The following is a 14,908-nucleotide window of genomic DNA, read 5'->3' as shown; positions in this document are numbered from 1 at the left end:
CATAAGGTCATTTCATGCTAGTAATTGCTACAACACACCATATAATGGGATCACGTTTTCCACTACCAATTTATTTTTTCAGTAGGTCTGTATTCAGTATGTATAGGTTATTCTTTCAAACAGAGAAACCTCTGAAAGTTAAAGTTACAAATTTAAAATAAATAACCAATACATTTTAGTATGATCAAAAAATAAATTGTATTCTGGGTTGAATGCAAAAAGTTTTAATTATTGTATTACACAGAATTGAAATATTTCATAAATATATTTTTGAAAAATAATTACGTTTTATTTTGAACACGATAGTACTGACAGTTGCCAATAATACTTTTTTTTAACTATTCTAATGCAATTCTATTTTTTTTATCTAATGGGCATCTTTAATGATGTCTCTATAATGACTCTTCTTAAAGGGAAGGTTCAAGCAAAATAAAAAAAATGAGTTTCACTTACCTGGGGCTTCTACCAGCCCCATGCAGCCATCCTGTGCCTTCGTAGTCACTCACTGCTGCTCCAGTCCCCCGCTGGCAGCTTGCCGACCTCGGAGGTCGGCGGGATGCATTGCGTACATTTTTACGCATTCCCGCTAGTGCAGGAACATTAACACATACATTTTTACGCATTAGTGGTGCAATGCGTAAAAATGTACGCATTAAACCAGTAACGTGTAAAAATGTATGTGTTAATGTTCCTGCACTAGCGGGAATGCGTAAAAATGTACGCAATGCATCCCGCCGACCTCCGAGGTCGGCAAGCTGCCAGCGGGGGACTGGAGCAGCAGTGAGTGACTACGAGAGCACAGGATGGCTGCATGGGGCTGGTAGAAGCCCCAGGTAAGTGAAACTCTTTTTTTTATTTTGCTTGGACATTCCCTTTAAACGTCACTCTTTAAAGAGACACTGAAGCGAGACTAAATCTCATGTGTGCCCCTGCTAAAACGCCGCTATCCCGCGGCTAAACGGGGGTCCCTGACCCTCCAAACCCACCCCTGCAAAATCTACGACCAACTTGGTCGTAGATTTTGCTCCTCCTAGAGGCAGGGCTAACGGCCGCAGCCCTGCCTCACAGCGCGTCTATCAGACGCGCATCTCCGCCTCTCCCCCGCCCCTCTCAGTGAAGGAAAACTGAGAGGGGCGGGGGAGAGGCGGAGGTACGCGTCTGACAGACGCGCATGGGGCAGGGCTGCGGCGGTTAGCCCTGCCTCAATGCGGAAGCGCTCCCCCGCTTTACTGAGGGGATCTGGGGGTGAAGGGACCCCCGTTAAGCCACGGGATAGTGGCGTTTTAGCAGGGGCACGCATGCCCCTGCTATATATGAGGTCTGAAGCGAGATTTATTCTCACTTCAGACTCTCTTTAAAGCCTGTTTACTGCCCTTATATTGCTTACAGATGGGGCTTTTCTTTTAAGCTTCAGGTTCGCAAAGACGGAGTTCTTCACTCTATTAAAGATGTCTCTGAAGCAGATGCTTTTCTAAGAAAACTGGGCCTAGCTAACATGTTACCTGACTTTCCACCGTAGCAACCACTTAAACATGCTAGGTCCCCTCAAAAGGAGTTTTCTGACCATCCCTCGAAAATCCCACGTGTGTCCAGACAAAGATCACCTAAAGCCTCCTCTATGGAATCCTCATAAACTCTCACATACTTCTTACAGGATGCAGACCTATTCCCTCTGCGTTGTATATGGGAGTAGTGCTGGGTAGCTTCATACCCCTGACATCAGTCACTTACCCTCACTGGTTCGTCACCTGACTGACATTATACCATTCCAGAGCCCTTTTACTTATATTGTCCTGACCGTCTTTCTCTCTGTGGTCAGGCAAAAACCTTCTATTGCATATAAGGCATTGATTGGATTCATCAATACTGTTCTCCATTTCTAATACATGTACATTTTTCTCTTTCTCCTGTTTTCATTCTGTTTTTTTTGTTTGTTTCTTTATTCATTCGTATTCTGATCGCAGCAGGTTAGGCTCAGAACTGACTGATCAGTCTCTGGATGAGAGCGGCGAACATTTCTTCGATGGAAGAGCACAATAAGGATTGTAGGAAAGAGAAACGTTTGGACGAAATGCAATATCGGATATCAGGGAAGTATCTGATCCTGGATGGGTATGAGAGCATACAGGAAAGTTCCACAGATGTAGATTACATGTCATGAGACTTCTACCCAGTGCACATTTGCTGACCAGCAAGCCAATATTTCTTCCTCCTCCGTAGCTGAAAGGCTAAGCGCTCCCTATAGTGAGCTCTTCGAGCCGAACCCAACTTCAGAGACATTCAAACACGTTACATTACATTGCATAGATTGAAACTGACTTGCAGCACCTCAAGAGACTTGAAAACTATTATCATGCACTCCGAAACAAGCTGGCTGCATCAGGCCTCTTGGAAGAAGATCCAGATATTGCAATGCTACCTACAATTAAGTGCTGTTTCACACCAAGACTTTGCGTTTGATGTGACGTTAAGGTCGTATAACGTGCGACTAACGCAACGCATGGAGTAGTTAAAGGTGGACGTTATTGTGCAGCGTTGAACAGCGCGTTAGAGTGATGTGACATCATTTCTAAAGCATCTCTGGGTGCGCCGTTTGTGTCACACAATGGCTATAAATACACTTTTTTTTGGCTGATTATTGTGGGTTGTTTGGTGTTGGAAACATGCATATGGAGGAAGAGATGGTGCTTGGTGGCATGTGCATGTTATTTTTTATGCGTCTTCTTCGTCGCAGGCGTCGACGGAGGCAGTTTTGGGTCCATCCCCTAGTAGTGGACCGTCCTTTAAGAGGGCATTTTTACACCCTCTTTCCTGACCTGTTGCAGGACTCCTCAAAGTTTTTCAAGAACACGAGGATGTCCATTTCCAGGTAAGACTGCTTATTTTTTTATTTTTTTGTAAAGTTTGCCCTACATAAATAATTAGTAATTGAATAATTGTGTACCTATTATCTAGGATATTTGGCATTGTGTTTGTGCAATTTGTTTCATTATTTGTTATAAGACTACAATTGCTTATAATCTGCACAAGGTCCTTGCACAACTTTTCACAGTGCCTTGCCATTTACTGACAGTATACATTGCTTATGGGAGGTTAGTGTGGGACGCAGGAGGGTGAGGTTCCTAGCCATTGATTTCAGAGGCAGAGGGGAGGAGGGAGGCTGAGAGGGGACTGAATTTAAAGGGAACGTAAACTGAGAGGGATAGGGATGTTTCCTTGTAAACAATACCAGTTGCTTGGCATCCTGCTGAACTATGTGCCTGCAGTAGTGGCTGAATCACACATCTGAAACAAGCATGCAGCTAATCCGGTCTGTCTTCAGTCAGAGCACCTGATCTCTATGCTTGTTCAGGGGCTGTGGCTAAAAGTATTAGAGACACAGGATCAGCAGGAGAGGCAGGCAACTGGTATTATTTAAAAAAAAAGAAATCCATATACTCAGTTTAGGTTCCCTTTATACACAGGCAAGTTGATAGCATCTCCAGCCCTGTGCCTCTGACAGACAGAACATGGCTGGCCTCATTGTATCACAGGAATAAATAATCAAAAACTGTAGAAGCTGTATATATTTGAAGTACTTGTTATGTTTGTTGTGAAATAGTGGTTATGTGTTGATGAATTTTTTTTATTGTTTGTATTGTAGCTTTTATGTACTGCTGGATTTGGTGAGATCTGATCTCACCAAGGGTCACACCAACTTTCGGCAGAGCATATCTGCGGAGGAGAAGCTGTTAGTGACCTTGAGGTATTGTGATAGTAGTTAGTGGGTATTGTTCATGTGTATGTAATGTATTATTTAAATGTTTACTGTATGCTATGTTTATTATTTTTTTTCTTCTCTTTTCAGATACCTTGTAACAGTCCAGTCTTTTTCCTCCCTGCATTTTTGTTTTCGGCTGGGGGTGTCCACTATCAGCTACATAGTGCGCGACACATGACGAGCCATCTGGTTGCGGGTGGCACCTAGGCATCTTCGCCCACCGGAGGAAGCAAATTGGCAAAAAATTGCCACTTTGTTTTGGGAGAAGACCAAATTCCTCAACAGCCTAGGTGCCATTGATGGCAAACACATACGGCTATTCATGCCTCCGTTCAGTGGCAGCCGTTATTTTAATTACAAGAAATATTTTTCTCTTGTTTTGATGGCTATAGCTGATGCTAAGTCAATCTTTATTTATATTGATGTGAGGTCATATGGAAGTTCAAGTGACTCATTCATATTTCAGCATTCCAACTTTTACCGCAACATGATGAATGATAGCTTAAACTTCACCGCCCCCACGCCTTGGCCGGGCACAACTGGTCCTCCTCGGCCATTCACTCTCATTGGCGATGAAGCCTTTGGACTGAGCTAACGTCTCATGCGCCCTTTTTCTTCTCGGTTCTTGTCTGTGGATTGCAGGAATCGTACCATTTTTAATTTTCGTTTGTCCCGGGCAAGGCAGGTTGTGGAGTGTGCCTTTGGTGTTTTGGCCAATAAGTGGAGAGTTTTGCACACCTCCATCAACCTTAATGTTTCCAATGCCATCTCTGTTGTCAAAGCAACATGCGTGTTGCACAATTTTGTTTTGGACCTTGAGGGTGTGTTGCCAGATGTCAGCGATGTCTGCCATCTGCGCGATGTCCGGGCAAACCCGCCACGGGGTACAAGGGATTGCTTGTCACTCCGTGATGATTTTATTTTTTTTTCTTTGCATGAGGGTCGAGTTGATTGGCAGGACAATTAGCCTTTTTTTTTTTTTGTTTTTGATTACATTTTTTTTTATTAGTAGGGAATCAAATGTAAATAGTGTAGGGTTCCCTCTATGAGATGGGCCTTGCCGTTGGCAGAGGGGCTTAACCACATTCATGTTGAATTGTGGGACCGACAATCTTGCACTAATTAATATCCTGTTTGTGGTAAGTATGCAGTCATTAAATATGGGAAATTAGTATTTGAATGTACATAAAATTATATTAGTTTTGTCATGGATGCAACAATGACGCATTAATGATAGACCAATATAAATTGTACTTTGCATTGGACGCTGAAAACATTGCATTGACAGTACACATACTTTCAATGCGACGATAACGGGGGTTATGTTGGACAATAACGGCGCATGTGATACGCTGAGCAGCGGTCATGTGATTTTTATAAATCATGTGTCAACAGGAAGTTACTGTACACACTTCCTGTATTGTGCAGCATATGCAAGTGATAGAAAGATGCCTCCTGCAGCATTTACCGAGGATGACAAACTTCTTATGGCACAAGTAAGATTCAAAACCATAAATCAATGTAGTACATTGTCAATGTTTTAACACTGTCATACTGTTATTGCTGCTGCTTAAGTTGGGCAAAGTATATTTGTCTTTAATGGTTGAATGTGTTTTCATTGTGTCTGTTCTATAAATATAGTTGTGTTGTATACACACACTTCAGTACATTTATATTGTGCAATGTGGACTGTTGTGTGTGTGTGATATATACAGTGGCTTGCAAAAATATTTGCCCCCCTTGAAGTTTTCCACATTTTGTCACATTACTGCCACAAACATGAATCAATTTTATTGGAATTCCACATGAAAGACCAACACAAAGTGGTGTACACGTGAGAAGTGGAATGAAAATCATACATGATTCCAAACATTTTTTACAAATAAATAACTGCAAAGTGGGGTGTGTGTAATTATTCAGCCCCCTTTGGTCTGAGTGCAGTCAGTTGCCCATAGACATTGCCTGATGAGTGCTAATGACTAAATAGAGTGCGCCTGTGTGTAATCTAATGTCAGTACAAATACAGTTGCTCTGTGACGGCCTCAGAGGTTGTCTCAGGCCTGGAACCCACTGAAAACCGCAAACGCAACCGCTAGCGTTTTGTCTGAGCGGTTTGCAAGCGGATTCATGCACGTTTTCGGTCGCGTTTTGCAACAGTGTATTTTTTTGCTCAGCGGTTGTGTTGCGTTTTGCGTTTTTATCCTGATTGGTCCTGTGAATTATTTTTAATTTTGTTACAGTGTGCTGAACCGCAAAACGCTAGAAAAACCGCTCAGTTTAGGTTTTGCTGAGCGTTTCTGCTAGCGTTTCAATACTTTGCATTGAAGCGCTAACGCTCCCAAAATGCTGCAGGTCCTGCGTTTGCGTTTCTGGGAAACGCAAACGCTCCTGTGGAAGTTGCCCCATCCATTAACATCAGCTGAGCGTTTTGGCAAAACGCTAGCGTATCGCAGCGCTGCCAAAATGCTCAAAAAAACGCTCTTGTGGGTTCCAGCCCTTAGAGAATATTGGGAGCAACAACACCATGAAGTCCAAAGAACACACAAGACAAGCCAGGGATAAAGTTACTGAAAAAAGTTAAAGCAGGCTTAGGCAACAAAAAGATTTCCAAAGCTTTGAACATCCCACGGAGCACTGTCCAAGCGATCATTCAGAAATGGAAGGAGTATGGCACAACTGTAAACCTACCAAGACAAGGCCGTCTACCTAAACTCACAGGCCGAACAAGGAGAGCGCTGATCAGAAATGCAGTCAAGAGGCCCATGGTGACTCTGGACGAGCTACAGAGATCTACAGCTCAGGTGGGGGAAATGTCCATAGGACAACTATTAGTCGTGCACTGCACAAAGTTGGCCTTTATGAAAGCGTGGCATGAAGAAAGCCATTGTTAACAGAAAAGCATAAGAAGTCCCGTTTGCAGTTTGCCACAAGCCATGTGGGGGACACAGCAACCATGTGGAAGAAGGTGCTCTGGTCAGATGAGACCAAAATGGAACTTTTTGGCCAAAATGCAAAATGCTATGTGTGGCAGAAAACTAACACTGCACATCACTCTGAACACACCATCTCCACTGTCAAATATGGTGGTGGCAGCATCATGCTCTGGGGTGCTTCTCTTCAGCAGGGACAGGGAAATTGGTCAGAGTTGATGGGAAGATGGATGGAGCCAAATACACGGCAGTCTTGGAAGAAACCCTCTTGGAGTCTGCTAAAGACTTGAGACGGGGCAGAGGTTCACCTTCCAGCAGGACAACGACCCTAAACATAAAGCCAGGGCAACAATGGAATGGTTTAAAAAAAAACATATCCATGTGTTAGAATGGCCCAGTCAAAGTCCAGATCTAAATCCAATCGAGAATCTATGGCAAGATCTGAAAACTGCTGTTCACAAACGCTGCCCATCTAATCTAACTGAGCTGGAGCGGTTTTGCAAAGAAGAATGGGCAAGGATTTCAGTCTGTAGATGTGCAAAGCTGGTAGAGACATACCCTAAAAGACTGGCAGCTGTAATTGCAGCGAAAGGTGGTTCTACACAGTATTGACTCAGGGGTCTGAATAATTACGCACACCCCACTTTGCAGTTATTGATTTGTAAAAAAATGTTTGGAATCATGTATGATTTTCGTTCCACTTCTCACATGTACACCACTTTGTATTGGTCTTTCACGTGGAATTCCAATAAAATTGATTCATGTTTGTGGCAGTAATGTGACAAAATGTGAAAAACTTCAAGGGGGCCGAATACTTTTGCAAGCCACTGTAGATGTCATGCATTTCGCTCCCCAATGGAAATGCTTCATACCCTCATCACTGATTTAGATTGATGATTTCTAGTACCATAAGTACAACTATTACTACAGTGTGACTGTAACACATGATTGTATGTTGATTTTGTACAATATATGGACTGATGTTAACTTTTCTCTGTTTAGATTATGGTATCGTGCCGATATGATCTGGTGAGGACCCGCTTTGAAAAATGGCGCATACTGCTGCGGGTCCAGAGCCAGATCCTCAACCACCACCGCTTTGTACACCACAACAAAACAAATGTCCCACCTCTACATCAACACACACCATTTTATTAGTACAAACACCTCACCCACAATAAATATTTCAACACTTCCACCCCCCCTCCCCCCCCCCCCCTCCACAAACAGGCTGCCCCCTCTCTGCTGAAATAGTTGTAATTAAACAAAAGCAATCAGGCTCTCTCACCTTACCTTGTTAATGCATGCATCCTGAGAGAATAGTGTGGTACAGACCCTTGCCACACAGGATGTTAGCCTCAACAAGGTAAGGTTAGCGAGGCTGTGTGCTGTTTATTTGGGTAATTTGTAAACGTAGTGTACATTATGATGAATATTAGCTGTTTGGGATTGGTCTAACAAATAATAGGGTGGCCTGTGTACTACTCATAAATGAACATTGTTTTGTCATTGTAATTTGGAATTTGACATTTACATAGTATTGTACTTGTGTATGTACAAGATTTGATCCCAACATGTGTCTTTCATTTATGTACACGGCTTCAAGACAGAGGAGGGCACAGAGGTCTGCTCAGGCCCCACCCCAGCCAGCACCCCAACGCTGGCGAAGAATTCACGTTATACGTGATTCTTCCTCTGAAGAGGACACACGATTGTAATGCCTCAATTTTAATGTATATATTTTTGGGGGGAAGTTTTTTTTTTTACTTTGTGTTTTTCCATTTTAAGGGGAAAGATGTTTCTAACTTCAAACATGGCTTCCTTATTTCAAAGGATTATGTAATGTCCATGTACACAAATGGAAAATGGGCATACACAACACATACAAACAAAACATATATAAGTCCATATATATGTTTTGTTGGTCCCTACACCCCCACATCTGCACCCTCCATCTCCTGCCACACCCACTGTAACTTGTCAGTTATATGTTTGTGATTGTCTTCAACAACTGCAATGTTGGTGGATGTTAGCACAATAACCATTCTTGTGTGTAATGTAATTTTTAGCCATTATAAAATTAACATTACAAACATTGGTAGGTATGTCTGAGTTGATAAAAAACACATACATAATATTTCTGGTCATGCAATGGGTTACACATGTGACTTGTCCCATGCGTTGAGTAGAGTTCTACAACGTTTGTAACAATGGACATCCATGACATGTTGTAACCCATTTGTGACTCCTCTTGCAGTTCCACTTACATGGTCAATCTATGTTACATGAGGAAAATGTATGCGTGCTCTAACACCAAGTTTTAACCCTAGCAAGTTTGGCTCTGCAAATCTGGCTCAATTGGCTAATCATGAGGCAATGCTCATGCAAATATGCATTTGCTTTCGCACACCAAACTATGCAGGGTCAAAAAACAAATACCGCAAAGCGGTCGCCCTGCGGGAATTAGTTCATGCCACATTAGCACTATCCAGGAGCGCCACGGGGAGGCTTGGGGTGACCTATACTTAATTCCTTTTCCATGCAGTGCCCCCAAGTTTATGCGCAGTAGCAGAACGCAATGGACGTTAAGGTAAGTGCCTGTTTTTAATTTTTGGGAGGTGGGCGCGGATGGCCCTCCCCGGCGCTGGCCACGCTTGGGGGGGGGTTGTCTGTGCCACCCAGCCTCCCCCTCCGGGGTGACACTGTGGTCCCTAGGCAGTGAGAGAGCCTGGGGCCCCGCAGTCCCCCCGGTTGTATGGGGGCATTGGGAAGCCTCCCCGTGGCGCTCCTGGATAGTGCTATGTAGCATGAACTAATTCCCGCAGGGCAACCGCTTCACGGTATTACGCAAAAAAAATTGGGATCAGCGCATCAGCGCATCTGAATGGCCTCTGCTCAGAGATGCGCTGAGCCCCCCCAGAAACTACAAACGCACCTTGAACCCAAACAGAGGCTCTGCATATACACCAAAGGCAAAACTGTTAAGTGGGAGCAGCTGACCAGAAATAAATTATAACATAGCAAAGAAATGAACAGCGCTACTTAAAAACAGATGAATGCTTACCTGCAAAAGAGTGCAAGCCCCACTTATGGGATAAAATACACACTGAGCATACACATGACCTGTCTACCACTTGGAGGATGTTAGTTTCCTGTAACAGCTTGCATGCAACTTGTTAAGTACTTGTCCCTCCCACTGTCGAAGAAGTCTTTCCTCCATGGGAGGGGACCTAACACTAACTAAATCCTACCTATGCATATGCACAGCCTGGGAGCGCTACCAAGTAAAATTGAAAATTGCGCAAAAAAAATTGGGATCAGCGCATCACCAGGCTGCCTCTGAATGGCCTCTGCTCAGAGATGCGCTGAGCCCCCCCAGAAACTACAAACGCACCTTGAACCCAAACAGAGGCTCTGCATATACACCAAAAGCAAAACTGTTAAGTGGGAGCAGCTGACCAGAAATAAATTATAACATAGCAAAGAAATGAACAGCGCTACTTAAAAACAGATGAATGCTTACCTGCAAAAGAGTGCAAGCCCCACTTATGGGATAAAATACACACTGAGCATACACATGACCTGTCTACCACTTGGAGGATGTTAGTTTCCTGTAACAGCTGGTGTATATGCAGAGCCTCTGTTTGGGTTCAAGGTGCGTTTGTAGTTTCTGGGGGGGCTCAGCGCATCTCTGAGCAGCGGCCATTCAGAGGCGGCCTGGTGATGCGCTGATCCCAAAAAAAATTTTTCGCAATTTTCAATTTTACTTGGTAGCGCTCCCAGGCTGTGCATATGCATAGGTAGGATTTAGTTAGTGTTAGGTCCCCTCCCAAGGAGGAAAGACTTCTTCGACAGTGGGAGGGACGAGTACTTAACAAGTTGCATGCAAGCTGTTACAGGAAACTAACATCCTCCAAGTGGTAGACAGGTCATGTGTATGCTCAGTGTGTATTTTATCCCATAAGTGGGGCTTGCACTCTTTTGCAGGTAAGCATTCATCTGTTTTTAAGTAGCGCTGTTCATTTCTTTGCTATGTTATAATTTATTTCTGGTCAGCTGCTCCCACTTAACAGTTTTGCTTTTGGTGTATATGCAGAGCCTCTGTTTGGGTTCAAGGTGCGTTTGTAGTTTCTGGGGGGGCTCAGCGCATCTCTGAGCAGAGGCCATTCAGAGGCAGCCTGGTGATGCGCTGATCCCAATTTTTTTTGCGCAATTTTCAATTTTACTTGGTAGCGCTCCCAGGCTGTGCATATGCATAGGTAGGATTTAGTTAGTGTTAGGTCCCCTCCCATGGAGGAAAGACTTATTCGACAGTGGGAGGGACAAGTACTTAACAAGTTGCATGCAAGCTGTTACAGGAAACTAACATCCTCCAAGTGGTAGACAGGTCATGTGTATGCTCAGTGTGTATTTTATCCCATAAGTGGGGCTTGCACTCTTTTGCAGTAAGCATTCATCTGTTTTTAAGTAGCGCTGTTCATTTCTTTGCTTCACGGTATTCGTTTTTGACCCTGCAAAGTTCGGCATGCGAAAGCAAATGCATTTTTGCATGAGCAATGCCTGATAAGCCAATTTAGCCAGATTTGCACAGCCAGACTTGTAAGGGTTAAGCTTGGTGTTGAGCACGCATACATTTTCTTGTGGTTAGCAATCTATGTTACACACATCCAATGACAACAGTAAATAATTTTCACAGTTTATTTAACTGTTAACACAAAGACATAGGAACAAATGACTTTGTAAACATATATGTACACAGTAATTGGTGTAGTTGTTAGAATATCACAACACCAAACTAAAATTCAAACTACAACAAAATCAATGATAATGAGTATCATCTACATTTTGACCATATGTAGATGCTACATTGGAGCAACTATCTGGGTTTTGCTGTGGAATAGGAGCAGTGGGATATTGCTCCAATTGAGCAGCCTCATATTGTTGGTAGGGATAAGTATGAGGATGGTGACTGAACATATTGCTGATGGAAAGTATGTTGCGGAATGTTGGGAGGAGGAATAGGTGTGTGGGATATTGGGGGCCGGAAAGGGGTGATGGTTTGTGGATACCTGACCATGGGTGGCCAGGATGTCGCCATCAGTGGTGTTTGGCACGCATAGCTGCTGTGAAAGATGACATTTGTGGCCTAGTTAACAGAATAGGTGCAGGTCCTGCCTGAAAAGGCAACATGCCTGCATGAATGTTGACAATGTGTCCTGGGAGCTGCTTTGACTTGCCTGCGCCTTGCCCATGGTGTCATGTGAGCTACACGTACTTTGTGTGCTGGGGTCAACAGAGGAGGTAGGTGGAGCTGCTTGATATTTGATTATTACTTCCGTAATATCTTTTATCATATGGGGACGGAGGTGGTCAGGTACCAAATTCATTAACGGCACTAATCCATTATTTTTTGTGTGTCAGTCAGCTGTGATCGACTATGCTGCCATCTCTCCATTAATTGGTGGAACGCGGACATCATGCTTGCATCAATTTGCTGATTGGATGGTACTTGGCGCTGATAACGCTTCCTTAGAGGCTGTTCTGTTGGTTGAGAGGTGGGTGGCTGTTCAACACCATGCTCCTGAGTGAAGTCAGTGTCTGGAACGTTTGGAACAGCTGGAACAGCTGGTGTTTGTGGCCTTGGACATGAACTATCCTCTGTCCTGTTGAGAAAGTATGCATATAAGTAATTATTTTTTATTCTTACTTTTTTGTTCTTAAACCATAATGCACAAAATACTCTCGTCCCTCAAAGTATGGTCTTAAGAAGTCCATGAGCTCAAAATTGCAATATGTGCCTGTTGAGGAACCTGCTCCACTCCATCTGTTTAACTTTATCTAAGTCCCGCTTGTAATTGTCTCGAAGCAACCTCCAGCGTTCACGCACTTCTAAAACTACAATACAAAAACAAAATACAAAAACATGTAACTACAACCAAAACACCTAATTCAACTGCCAAACGTTGCATATAGATACCCTTTAAAGAGAAACTCCAACCAAGAATTGAACTTTATCCCAATCAGTAGCTGATACCCCTTTTACATGAGAAATCTATTGCTTTTCACAAACAGACCATCAGGGGGCGCTGTATGGCTGATATTGTGCTGAAACCCCTCCCACAAGAAGCTCTGGGACCGCTGTACTTTTGGCAGTTTGTTACAATGTAACAAGGTTCACAGACAGGAATTAGCTGTTTACAGCTGTCTCTAACAGCCAAAACAACTAGCAGCAGCTACATAACCTGCCCACAGTAAAAATGTCACCATGTAATAAATGTCAGAATGTAAATCGGGGAGAGGAAAGATTTTACAATGAGCAAACACTGACTAAATCATTTATACATAATTATTGTAAAAATGAAGCATTTTTTATTACATTATTTTCACTGGAGTTCCTTTTTAAAGGAATACTTAAGTCTGCTAAAAAAAATGACTTTTACTCACCCGGGGCTCCCCTCAGCCCACTGCAGCTGAACGGTGCCCTCGCCGTGTCCCTCCGAGGCGCCTGGACTCGCCGGCGGCCACTTCTGGTTTGGCCGTCACCGGCCGACAGGCAGGGAACGCGGCTGATTAGCGCCCTCTGATTAGGCGTTCCCAGCCTGTCGGCCGGTGACGGCCAAACCGGAAGTGGCCGCCGGCGAGTCCAAGCGCATCGGAGGGACACGGCGAGGGCACCGTTCAGCTGCAGGGTGCTGAGGGGAGCCCCGGGTGAGTAAAAGTCTTTTTTTTTTAGCAGACTTAAGTATTCCTTTAAGTAGCCAAACATCAGGCGACTTGGCAGCCGAAGGACTATTCAATGAGATTATTATAATTAAAAACTATTGAAAACAGTCCAACAAAGTGCATGCTCGACCGACAATGCGACTGGTTTCAGGAGAAAAATTGGTCGCATTGTCAATGGCATGTGCTGGAAGATGTTTGGCTGACTTGGTTGATCACGTGTGTGGCGGGAACGGTGTTCAATTTGTGTACGATTGACCAACGCTTCTAAACCACCAGCAATGTCCCCTCAATGTTACATTTCCTCGTGCGGCTAGATATACATTACCTGTCTGCTGCCTCCACTTGTCCCTCCGCTAGCTCGTGGTGCACTCCATTCTCCATACACACGGACCACGTGGTTTCAAAGAAAGGGCGCATGTGTGACGTCAGACAACATACATTCAGCCACATTACTAATCAGCCACATGGCGAGCATGTTTGAAGAACAGAGTGCGCCCAGAGCTAGTGGACAGGTAATGTAAAAGATGAGGTCGCGGACAAGTAATGTATACCTTGCACTGGCCGCCAGTGGGTACATTTTACATTAGGGGGACAGAGTGGGGGCGGGGAACCATTCTGATGCAGCATCGCAAGGCCACATGCACATCAATTTCAGCATTAAATTGATCCAAATTTAGTATGTGGTGTATGACCAGCTAACAGATCTCTCTCTTATCTATATATATAAAATCGGATGTATGTATGTATGTATGTGTGTGTGTGTGTGTGTGTGTGTGTGTGTGTGTGTGTGTGTGTGTGTGTGTGTGTGTGTGTGTGTATGTGCCGCGATCACGCGAAAACGGCTTGACCGATTTGAACGAAACTTGGTACACAGATCCCTTACTACCTGGGATGATATGTTCTGGGACTCTCGCGTCCCCCCTGCACACCTGGGCGGAGCTACAAACAGCAAATCAGATTCCACCCATTCAAGTCAATGGAAAAAATGTAAAAGGTTGCCATTCTCACAGTAATCAAGCAAGAGTCCCCACACATTGCACAGTTGGTCACTTGGTGACCGAGGTTACAAATCCAGGAAAAGTGGGCGGAGCATACAACAGCCAATCAAATTTCAGTCGTTCATTTTAAATGGGAAAATGTAAACTGCAGCCATTCATAGACTGTTAATCACAGAGTTCTCAAACTTGACACAGTTGGTCACTGGGTGAATGTGATTAAGATTCAAGAAAATGGGTGGAGCCTACAACAGCCAATCAAAATTCACCTGTTCATTTTCAAGGAGAATATTTAAACTTTTGCTATTCTTACACTTTTAATGGCAGAGGCTTCAAACTTGCTACAGTTGGTCATTGGGTGATTGGGGTCCAAATTCACTAAAGGGGCGGGGCCACATATAGCCAATCAGATTTCCTTGGTGGATAAACTGCTTCCATTCACACATTTTTGATGCCTGGAACATGACAGCTCACAAACTTGGTCATTGAGTGACTGTGTG

The sequence above is a fragment of the Hyperolius riggenbachi genome, chromosome 8 (genome assembly GCF_040937935.1).
Source record: "Hyperolius riggenbachi isolate aHypRig1 chromosome 8, aHypRig1.pri, whole genome shotgun sequence".
In the NCBI taxonomy this organism is placed as follows: Eukaryota; Metazoa; Chordata; class Amphibia; order Anura; family Hyperoliidae; genus Hyperolius; species Hyperolius riggenbachi.
This window is presented reverse-complemented; position numbering follows the sequence as displayed.